This window comes from Amphibalanus amphitrite, unplaced genomic scaffold, assembly GCF_019059575.1.
Source record: "Amphibalanus amphitrite isolate SeventyFive unplaced genomic scaffold, NRLGWU_Aamphi_draft 002108F_arrow, whole genome shotgun sequence".
Classification (NCBI taxonomy): domain Eukaryota; kingdom Metazoa; phylum Arthropoda; class Thecostraca; order Balanomorpha; family Balanidae; genus Amphibalanus; species Amphibalanus amphitrite.
Genome location: NW_024883601.1, coordinates 29,276 through 41,351, shown reverse-complemented (window position 1 = coordinate 41,351; position 12,076 = coordinate 29,276). Strand labels below are relative to the sequence as shown.

The following is a 12,076-nucleotide window of genomic DNA, read 5'->3' as shown; positions in this document are numbered from 1 at the left end:
GGCAAAAATTCTCTGACCGAACAATCGTGGCTCATATACCTACACAATTTTCTTTGACAACATATAGATGCAGTGGACATAAACCAGTCTGTGATGTGATGCACTGATGCAGTGGACATCACATAAATCAGCACCGCACCGCGTGCACTGCCTGAGTGCCCAATGAACTATTAGGTACATTTAATTTATTGTTTAAAGTTAAATGCAGTCTTAACCTGCAATATGTTCATTCTTCAGTCGGTCATAAATACTTATAGAAATCAATTGACAATCAACCAATGAACAGTGCCTCCACCCTGAGAAACTGAAACGCCAGCAATGCCTGCACTCATCTTCACCATAATCACTCACCATACGAATAAGGATGAAATCCATGTCCAATAATCCATATCATTTCACTGTCTGACTTCATTTAACACCACACCAGCTACTTATGCCACGCAACACTTATACGCCACAGCAGCTCCTTTATATACCACACCACAACGCACACGTCCTCTCCCTTCTCTGACTTGGCACAGACCACGGTCATTGAATACTAAGGTAACACGGAGCCGAAGCTTCAAGCCAGGGGACGCGGGAGGCATGCCGTCAGCTGATTGTGTACAAGAGTTTACCCAGGGCCCTATGGGAGAGAGTTAACACGTGCTTCTATGGGGCGAATTCGATGCAACAATGGCGCAGTAGCGACATTACTCTTGTTCGATGTCTTTCGGACGACAAAGATTCTACGCCGTTTGGCCAATCACATTCCATAATTGCAGCCGAGCCCCCGTTGACCTAGAAGAGGATTGGCCGGACGACGTACAATCTTCGTCGTCTGAGAGACATCGAACGAGGGGTACATCGACTGAATATACATTGCGATTCAATATTCAGTAATATGGCCTTGATTCAGTATTTTATGACCGTGATTGCAATTTGCATTTGAGCTCAGCAGTCGAGTAAGTTGTGCCAAAAATACCAGAAGCGATATCCTATATACGGCCTTGACCAGAAGTGTTGCATGCCCTGGATGCAGAAAAACAAGATTGAGATGAGTGGATCAAGATGTATCTTTCGTGCAGATGTATCAAGATGTACCTTTCACTTAAGATCCATGCAGGTGAGGTTCCAGTGAAATTTGAATTCGATAGGTAGCTATTTTTGTTTTTGCTTTGATACTTGTGGTAAGGAAACATGATTATGGTTGCATGAACCGCCCACTGCTCATTGCTGTCTTGTCTCGGGTTCGATATCCGATCACCATTCTTTCTTAAATAGCTCACCCCATATGGAAATCAGGTTTCAGGAGGCCACTAGGCCTGTGGGGCCTGGTCTCAATGAGCTCCCAGTGCTAAGGACAGTCAGGCTCATATGTTGGGTAAGGTCAGGTTCAGGTAGGCCAGTATGCACTCTGCAAAGCATGGCAATTTCGACAAGATCTCGTCTGTGCTGGCTTGTCCGGCTGGTGAGGCTTTGGTGTGGCGTGGATTTAGCTTGGTGCAGTGCGGATTTTGTGTAGCGCGGTGCAGATTTGGCCTGGTGTGGTCAGGTGGTGGGGGATGTAGTGTAGTGCATTTTAAATGTGGCTTGGTGATGGACATGATGGACCCAACAAAATGGATGGCCAAAATTGAAAAAAGCATTAATGGAGCTTTAACATGCAATTTAGTGTGCTCTCGGGCTGATAGGTGTGCGGTGGTCAGAACGGACTGTGCCAGTGCTGGTGCCTGGTGGTCCCACCAATCACGGGGGTCATCTCCTGTTGTGACCCAGGGGTCTAGTCAAAACCTTACCTATAAGTCTTCATTTCACTCATATATTAAACTTGGCCCTTTTTCAGGCACAAGCTTTGGATGAACTTCTGCTTCTGCGGTCAGCATTCTTACAGGAGAACCCAAGATTCACTGTACCTGTATGCATTTCAAAACTGAATAATTGATAGCAACAAGTCAATATTTGAAGTTGCAGCCAAATGCTGTGCCTTCTCTGCTGCAAGAGCTACATGTCACCATTGAAGCAAGGTAAGTGTTAAAAGAAATAGTTCACCTTCTGTGAGTAATTTGATTAATAAAATTCAAAAAGATGTGTTAAAAATGTGATGAATAAAATTTAAATGTATTCTAACATGGAATTACACACTTCTTCTCAAGGGATTTCATTATTTTAATGATTAGAGTTATGAACACTAACTGCTGAACAACCTATCAGCTGCAAGGGATTCTGCTCCTGTAAGTGCTCTCATCGCTGATTGGCCACTGTGTGTGTTGAAGAGGTTTCTGCTTGCTGTAAATGAGCACTAGAACATGAATTTAAGCACCAATATTCACTGATAAATGGTGAATATCTCAAACGGTTCAAATATAGGGCATACACAAATCTGCTCTATCAGACTGCTATCTCAGTTTAAAATCCCATGTTAAAGGTGAACTATTTCCTCGACAGGACCAGCTCGACTCCTGCAGTAGGAGTCCAGCCTCGTCCAGTCGTCGCCGCTCGCCAAGACCAGCCGGACTCCTGCAATAGGGGTCCAGGCTGACCCGTTCGTCCAGTAACCGCCGCTCGTCAGCACCAGCTGGGCTCCTGTAGTAGGGGTCCAGCCTCGTCCAGTCGCCGCCGCTCGCCAAGACCAGCTGGGCTCCTGTAGTATGGGGCTAGGATGGCCCGTTCATCAACCGGTCCTGAAGTCACATCGCTGTCAGCCAGCCGAACTCAGTACATAAGTCACCAACCCTGAATGTTGCCAGCCAAAGTCGGCAGTTTCCTTCGGACAGTCATCTCACCACTGTTGTACAGTGTACGAGGTTAGTGACGCAGTTAAATGCGTCAATTAAATGCGAGGACGTGCGCTTGTATGCAGCGTTTTGTCATGTTGAGCTGCATGGGTGTCGATTTTCACCGAATTGAGGGTGCCCACTGCCCGGGCGCAGCAAATCCGCCGCCGCCTCAGCGGTGACCTTGACCCGCACCGTCTGTTGGGGCTCCAAAGCCAAGCCAGCCGAGCCGGCGGGGAATTTAAAGAGCTTGAGCACCCCCAACCCGGCGGAAATTGACACCTATGTTGACTGTTGAGCTGTATGGATGCGTTTTAGCCTTCCGCCGTGGTGGTAAATAGCAGCCTACATGCAGAATTAGGCAGGCTTATTGGCGGGCTCATTATTCGATTCATTGTGTCACGTTTGTCGGCACGTGTAAGATGTGCTTAACTGCCATTGGCTCTCGGCCTGGCGACTTCTGGGGACCACGTAATGGGGATGACAATTGGGATCCTGTGCCTTAAGCCGGCCATTTACGTCCATGGCTATATACCCCCGTACTAGGGCTAGTTATGACGTATATAGGGATCCACGAGATCTTTTTTGATGAATGGGTTGTGCAGTGTTGAGATCCGCGTGTAACGTCACTGTTTGGCCAGTCTGCCCTCAAACGGGTCATCTTTACTCATATTTTATTTACATGAACGCTTTGCATGGTCCAGTGGTTTATATAGACATCTTCCTTGCACTAGCTAGTTTTATGTGGCCAGGTTGATTGCCTGTCAGCGCGGTCACGCTGTCGTCTTTCGATTGGTGCGCTTAAATGCGGCGAGATGAATATAGGATTTCCTTTGATGCTATTTAGTACCTGCGCCCAGCTCAACTGGGGAAGGGGGGGGGGGGGACACTGCCGACTTTTGGTCCCATTCTTTCCATGTAACGCCCATAGAGCCCATGTTAAAATGCCAAAATCAAAGGGGGGGGGGGCACGGTGCCCCGGTGCCCTCCCCGTTCCGCCGCCTATGCGCGAAAGTACCAACTACCATCAGTTTCCAATTGTTTGTGTCCCAATGTTTTTTATGAGTTGGACGATTGGGCTTTTCCTATCGCTCATAGGTTATGCAATTATTTTGTTAAACGCTCTAAAATTGTTTCTCTACAATACAAGTCATTAGAACTTAGAACTGAAGCAAATAGATATTGATGGATACGATCTCAAGGGGGCCGATAAGAAGGAAGAGCGCGCGGCGCAATGATTGTGGAGCACAGCACACGATTAATGTGAGGCGCATTTGAGCGAGAAATAACTTTATTGAGCAGAAATGAGCAGAGTACCAGCATTGAAACTGCACCAGTACCAGCATTGAAACTAAATATAAGATATCTCAGAAGGTTGCGCTTTTGGGGTGAGTTGTGGTGCTTTACGCCGTACATCATGCTTAATGAATGTGACCGTCGTGTTTGTGGGATCCCCGTCGGTACTAGTCAGCCCCACAAATCGTGGTATCATAAAGATAATCTTCGCCTCCGGTTATCATTTTGATATATCTACGAAACGGGTGCTGGGTGGTACACGAAAGCAGCCTTTTCAGGTGAGTTGAAAGGGGAAGAGGTTCTTTGAATTACCATTTCGGACCATGGTTCTAAAAAGCGCTAGTTTAAAACTATTGTTATAATTCCTATCGTAAACCATCGGACGCTCGACGCTGCATTGGCATCCTCGGCGAGCGATTACCGGCACATCGTACCAATTGGTACGATGTGCCGGTAATCGCTCGACGAGAATGATAACGTGGCAGGTTTACTGATATGTAGGATTATCAAATAAATGTAATAGAAACGATATTAAATCCACTACCTCTTAAGAAGCTCTTGGAATAAACCTGGTTATCTGGTTGGCGAAGCCAGGCAAACTATAGGGGAAGGAGGGTGAATTGCGCCACCTTAAGGAAAAACGCTAATTGCAAGAAAAGTGCTGGAGATATAAGCATGCACTGGTAACCATTTCAAAGGGGAGCTCATTGGCTACGATTTAAGAGCCTCCCGATCAATTAAGAATGTTTCGTTTGCTTCTGACAGCTGCTTTTTCAGAAACATGCAAAAGGGCGCATTTGCCAACAACTGCTGTAAATTGCGCCAGGGGGATGGCGCAATTAGAACCCAATTGCGCCCTATACTTTAACATGGCTAAGTGAATGAGACGGAATGCATACACCCCGGCAGTCTAATGTCATTGCGGCTTACTTAAACATTTATAATGTTATTCAGGCTGGATGAATAATAAATGTAGATATAAATCGCGATGTTTTTTGCCCAGGTAGATAACTTTACATGTGTCCGTACGCTTGTAAAAGTGCAACGAAAACGTTTACTGTAACCGACTAGATATATGTGAACTTATGCGCCTATACAGTTAAATTTTCAATCGGTTCTCTCAAAATTAATAATTTTTATCGTTTTGACAACTTAATGACATCAGTTTGTACTTTTTTATCATAGCTGTCACTTCTCACGCCTGAGTCCATGTTTAAAATGTCGTATTTTGTCAAATACACCACAAGTCGTAGCCTAAATGGCAGCTGCATTATAAGTTTGACGATAGAGATAATTTGCGGACTGACGACAGCGGGCTGCTCCCTTGCCTGACATTAAACTCCTTCTTTATTGTAATCAGTTAATGATGCATTCGTACTGTCGTGATACAATGGCTACACCATTATTCTATTTGCGCCCCCCTGGCGCAATTGCCATGGGCGCAATTAAAATTGAGGTACTTTTTAATAAAAGCATAGAAGTTATCATTAAGATGTTGCAGGAAGTTTACGGTTTCAGTGAAATACAATGAAAAAGGGGGTTTTCTTTCTAAATATCATTCTGAAAATCACACAAATAACGCAAATTTTTATAGCCAACGGTTCAAAGTACTGCAAAAAAGTTAAGAAAACGCCATAACAACTTTGATGGCGTAATGAGCCTTGCTGATTGGCTTCATCGGAGTGTTTGGGCCATAAAATGAACAATCCAGTGGTGAAAATAATGTTTTCGAACACAAAATTATAAACATGCCATTGAATCCTTGGGAATGTTGGTGGGCGCAATTGGTTAGGAGGGCGCAATACACCCACTTTCCCCTATGCTTGGAATGGCTAAATGTCCATTGTACATGACATTAAATTGAATTATTTTCCTTCTTAGCACTTAAAATACATTTCAGCGATACAAAACTCCCAAAAGTCTGATATCTTGCCCGTGGTATCGTGGTACGATCGGTGAGTACCTTCCTACGCAATGTCCATGGCTATGCGAAGTCTAAGGTTGGCCTACATAGCCTTGGGTTGGCCTGTTTATACTATTTCATATCGTATCTATGAAAATAAAGTGTTCACGATCGCATAGCCAAACTGAGAATAAAATATTTATTTGCAAAACTCCAGCAATACCCCTCGCTTGATACTATAAAAAATATTGCACACAATCATGCAAAGCCGTGAATCCTACCGCCTTTATTTAGCGCCGGCGTTCCCGCGTTAATAATTTCTCCTGAATCGGAGGACCAATAATCAGCTGACGCACCGTTGTTTTGATGTCGGCGGACCGTGCCAGCCTGGCACAGACTGAACCACGGTATATAGAGTACTAGGTAAAACCGGTTCAAAATTACAACACTAAGGTATTTTGACCACTATTTTCAGCTGACCCTTTAAGTCTAAAAAAGAGAACTAAGCAACAAATTTCAATGAGTTTTATTATTTGTATATATATTTTTGATTTATGATCAGAGACCACGCCATGTATGAATCTGTGAAGCATTAACGAAAATAAATTGTTGGCTATCTCCGCCATTTCAAAAATTATATATCTTAAGTTGCAATTATTGTTCATAGACAAAATTAATTTTTCACAATCAAAATTAAAAATTGAAGGACAAAAAGTAATATCAAAGGCCAACTTCCTTTTGTTGAATTTCGAAATTACCATGGTTCTGAGCTGTTCAGCCTACCGGACCTGCCAATGCTCTACCATGAATTGTCGAGTAACTTCAGTGATGTGGGGCTTACAACATGGTCAAAAAATATCAAAATTGAATTATCTATCAGATTCTGTGCCTTTTGTTGCCTTTTAAAGGTTGGAAACTGTGTTTAGTTGATGTTCAATACATAATCACCATTGCTGTCCATGGTCACCCTGTTCCACTATATGTAATGATTCTCAAAAACTAGATCGATGTGGGGTCTAAATATTTCACTAAAATTAACAGAATCGCTTACATTATAACATATTAAAATTTCAAAACGTAAGAAACGCGGGAACTTTAAAAGATTTACGTCTAATTCTAAAACTTTGAATTTTGAATACAAAACAGTTCTGGACGAAAACATAGCTAGATGGCGAACTAGTCATTGTTGGGCTCACAAAGACCCCTTATTGAAATAAAAATTCAATTTTCTTCCAAAATATGTATGATTTATTGCAGTTTAAGAATTAAAAGATGCATTATTTTGGTCTGGTATGCGTTGGCTTCCTTGCCGCCTAAGGTCACACGGTGAGAGTTAATGGCATATTAATAGAAAACAAGACCGATGTGGGGTCTATTTAAAGCATGATAGTAAACAAAATTGAATTTTGTATCTATTGGTATAGGTTTTTAAACAACATAAACGCGGGAACTTTACGAAACGTGGTATTGAAAACTGCCGACCATAATTATCACCCGCAGTTGCGCGCAGTTTTCTGTACTGCTATCGCTAGCAAACGCCAGTTTTTGTATTTGATTGGTTTAACGGCGTTTCTTTTACTGATTGAGAACACTTTTAAGTTTCAAGCTATTCAGCATGGCTTTGGATTCAACTCAAGGCGCTCAAGGCTATAAACATTTTCAAATTTAATGAATTTTCTTGTTGGATTTGTTTTTGATAGGCCACGGAACAGGAAACGGATTTTGAAATGTATTTTTATTGTGAGTTTATCTGTGCCGGGTGGGGTGGATTTGTGTCAAGTTTCTTTTCTGTGGTTAGTTGAGATACAAATCAAAATAGTTTTTATATTGATTTGCCATCGGGATTATTAGGTAGGTTCCTATCCTACAAAGTATGTAGTCTACCTGAAGTCAAGTCTATATAAACCCCTCACCCAGATTCGTTTTGGTCCTCTGCTCTCTTGTTTCCATGATCCTGATCCTCTCCTTCTCTTCTGCGTCTCAATCTCCTGCTTCAGGTGGAGACCCTGCTGTGGTTGGCCATTTCGAGTTGTGCTTTTGGAGCTTGCAGCAATGCGTGTTGCAAGTAACTCACCAGAAAAGATGATGCTCTGAGAATTAATAAACAAAAGCCCACAAAGTCCTGTAATTGACAAGTTACATGGATAAGTTTGAGTTATTATATCATTAAAAAAGTCTTGCAATGTGTGTAGCGATCATGAAATACATGCCCTCTGCGGGCTTTGTCCACCTCTCCCAAACATCCACCCTGCTAAGGGTTGGACAGACAACTATCCGATGGGGGAAGCCTGGAGGTTCCCCCAGGGTCCAATCTTATAAAATGTCTTACTATTCTATTCACGGCATTTGGTAACATTTATGGTGATGTCAGTGCTGTCAGTGCTGAGTCTGGGTGACTGAGTCTTGACAACTCACCTCAACCTGGGTGTCTGCCCAGACCAATGTTTCCTCATAATGTCTCCAGGTCTCCACTGCTCTCCTCGCCTGTTTCAGCTGTCTACCCCTGCACGCCTGATTCCTGACTCCCTCTCTCATTCGCTTTACCCAGGTTTTGCCAATGTTCTGAGTGTGCAGTTGCTACTTTTTGGTACGCACACACCCCAGACTCTCCATCCAATTAACGCTTGAACAGTTGCTGAAAGTGCCTCCCACCAGACTTGCTGAATGGCTACTACTTGCATATGCTATCTGGACTGAAGCTTCCCCAACTAGCTGCCATGGCTCTCGGCAGCTGGGCTTAATAGGTCACAGCCCACAGGTCAAAGTTCATTTGGGTCAGGTTCATAAAATGTCAAGGACATGTGTAAAATTGATCAACTGGAGGGTACTGAAAGTTTCGTCGCAATCGGCGTCTTTTTATGAGAGTTATGAGTTATCCGCGAAAAACCGAGGAGGGGTCCGTTCGACCCCCCCCCCCCATACGGGCGAGGGTTAGGCCACATTCGGAAAGTCAAGCTACATCTAGCTAGGCACATCAGCCTATCACGGGCGTTTGACTAGTAAAATATAGACATTTGCAGCCTTTTTTGACGTTGAATAAGCTGATTTAGTTATAGGTCGTCAATCGTCATTATGTGCCTGCCGCCGCTTTTGTCGTCTTCATTGTGTGCTTTGTGGTTTTTTAGTTTTGATCATATCATCCTCCATCAGGCTTGTTTCTGGCGGTGGTTCTGGAGACAGCGTGTCGATCCAGCTGTAGAACGTCATCCGGAGGTGGCAGAGTGTGATGGCCAGCCACGCGGCGCGCGTATCGACATTGACCAGAAACTATCACATCATCTCCAGGTCAGTACCTAATTGTGTGAACCAACGCGTCCACAGGTCAGCTGTGTCCCTTTTCGTCACTAGATCAGCGACGTGATGGCAATTCTGTGACCCGTCACCGCGTCCTTAGGTGGGTGGCTCGGGAGAACTTTTTGTGTTGCCGGGATGGGATGTCTGCTAATGCAGGTGCCACTGCAACTTAGTGTCGTGACTCGTGACGTATGATGGGTCTCAGGTTCGGGTTTCGATTTCTCGAGTGAGAAATGTGTGTACAGGCTTATATACTGTTATTATAGCTGAGTGTGCGTCAGGAAACGTTATGAGCTATGAGTCGTGGTCGCCGTGGCTCGTAGTGGTATTTGACGACCGTCGTGACCTGTGACGGTCACCGTGACTGCTATGTGATGGTCGCTACGGCTGGCATATGACGGCCGCCGTGACTTCTATAACGGCCTTCGTGACTGAAACGTGACGGTCGTCTTGACATGCCGCGACTCGCTGCTTTACAGGTCACTGGTCGAGGGCGCTCGAGCTGACGTTGTCTTCCGACGGCTCCACGGTGACCAGCGCCGCCACCGCCGAGACCATCCGACTCCTGAAATGCTAACGGCCGTGCACGAACAAGAGGCTCTAAGCATCCAGGTGCAAGGCAAGCGCCATGCTCAGAGGTGTCATCCGAAGAAGGCCGCACAGTGCACTTTAGGGTGAGCTCGGGTGTAGTGCGCGCCGACGGATAGGATGAAATGACGGGCCGGCCATCAGATTTCAGTGCGGGGATCAAGATGGTCGGAGCCGATGTGGCTCGGTTGATGGTGTGGCAGGGTTGATTGAGAGTGAAAGCGAGACACCCGGATCTGTAAAGAATACGCCGATACGGGTCTCGAACGTCGTCTCGCAATTTGTGCTCTGTAATATGACGGCTATGCCGTGATATCATTCACTCTCGGTGCGCTAATAAATAATAAATAGGACAGAGGCTGGAATTAAGATATTATATTTGGATGTAAGGGGCAGGTTTGGGCCAGCGCTATTTTAGAAATCGTGAGCGTGCTAGTTGCAATCAATCGTGCGCTTCTTATTGAGCATCTGTGAGCGAGAAAATACTTTCTTTGGAACTTAGCAGTTCGTCGTGAAATATTTGTATCTTTGGAGTAAGTTGTCAGAACATGAATGCATTTTTGGTGTCCACTGCAGCTGCTGTTCTGGAACAGAAACATGCCGAGATCGGCTGTGTTTGTATGTTGTGGCAAAATCAAGCAGCCGTACCATGAATCAAAAGCGATATGTGAATTAAAGTGAATATATTTCACTATTTTTCAGTTTTATCATACAGATCACAGAAATGCGTCAAATACTGATCACACCCGGTTCCAAACAAAAACGCTTGCGATCACTGGAAAATAAATAAACAATAGATACCCATGTGGCTGCCTGGCGTGATCCGAGACTCTCTCTCTCTCTCTCTCTCTCTCTCTCTCTCTCTCTCTCTCTCTCTCTCTCTCTCTCTCCTCTCCCTCTCTCTCTCCCTCTCCCCCCCCTCTCTCTCTCTCTCTCTCTCTCTCTCTCTCTCTCTCTCACTGTTGTCGCTGACGCACACGGCCGAATCGGCCAAGATGGAGAGCACGGAACGATGCTGGTGACTGGCGGACCAGCGAAAACAGGAAAGGAGATGAAAAGCTCTAGCTCCCGTCTGCGCGCGGAAGGGCGCTGATTGGCGCGGCTCACAGACTCCATTGGCTCATCAGACTGTTGTTGGTTTTCTCCCTCCCCTCCCACAGGCCTAGCCAGGTAGCTTAGTTGTGCGCGGAAGCGAGCGGCCAGAGCGGGGCTAGGCGTCGCCCTCCCAGGTACCGGGCAGTGCAGCTGGACTTGCCGCGGATGGTCCCCCTCTGATCTCGGCACACTCGGCAGAGTGCGGCCGGACACGCCATGGAGTTGCATAGCGTGGATAGGCCGTATGGAGTCGCTGTTGTTATTATAAAAGCGTAAGTAGAAGGTTGAAGCAAGATAGAATGCCATCTTTTTTCGAGCTTTGTTACAAAGTATTAGTATTGGCCGTTTCACTACATATAATATCGCAAAGCACAGCTTTATGCGCTGGCTACAATATATGCGCGTCGGTTGCGGCAGTAATCATCGAAGAAATATATGATTTATGAACGTTTCTTGGTCATAGAATGATAATACATTGCAATGATTACCTGTTGTAAAGAAAACTCCTATACTGCCGCTCTATCGTCCGGAATTATTCGTGTTTGATTACGGTGATTCCGCCACTCTATCAGCTGATTTTTGTTTCCGAGTCACGTGACCAACCGGTGTCTCCCTGGACTGAACATGGCGGGCGCAGAGGGGCGCACAAAATGGCGATTTTTTCAATTAACTAAGGTCTTTGTAATGCTACAACAAAAAGGGTAGTAAGAAAACTAAGATTGTGAATTACAACATGCGTTTGATTTGTTGGCTAACACGTTATCCCAGAAAAAAGACAAAGGAAGCATAAACAAACATGTGTGTCAAATAACACGGCATGGTTTGCACGGATAATATTTGTCAGCTTACAATGATGTTAGCTTTTCTGCTTCGATGAAATGGATGTGGTGTTAGGTTGCAAACATATGTGTTATCTGACCCGTTTTTTGCAACAACGTGTGTTTTAATACTAGATTTTGCTTGAAGAATTAACTAACTGGTTTGTTAGCATTTTTTACAGTGCACGATGCTGCCAAAATCGCGGCTCTGCGACCGTTTGTTGCGAACTTATTCACCAAAAACTGAACCGTACCTTGGGGCACTTGACCTGACCTCAGAGGTCACCGGTTGACCTGGGACCTTAAAATCGGGTACCAATCTCTGC

At 44.9% G+C, this 12,076-nt stretch overlaps 2 long non-coding RNA genes across 2 annotated transcripts; both read left to right on the top strand.

The window, feature by feature from the left end:
• Positions 1-1,045: 1,045 nt before the first annotated feature.
• On the top strand, positions 1,046-2,487 carry LOC122376350. The gene is made up of 3 exons (XR_006255612.1): positions 1,046-1,105; positions 1,826-2,006; positions 2,428-2,487. It is a non-coding gene; the product is annotated as an uncharacterized LOC122376350 (long non-coding RNA).
• A 5,017-nt stretch (positions 2,488-7,504) lies between these two features.
• Positions 7,505-10,641, top strand: LOC122376349. Its single transcript, XR_006255611.1, has 3 exons — positions 7,505-7,695; positions 9,106-9,240; positions 9,729-10,641. It is a non-coding gene; the product is annotated as an uncharacterized LOC122376349 (long non-coding RNA).
• The last annotated feature ends 1,435 nt before the right edge of the window (positions 10,642-12,076 follow it).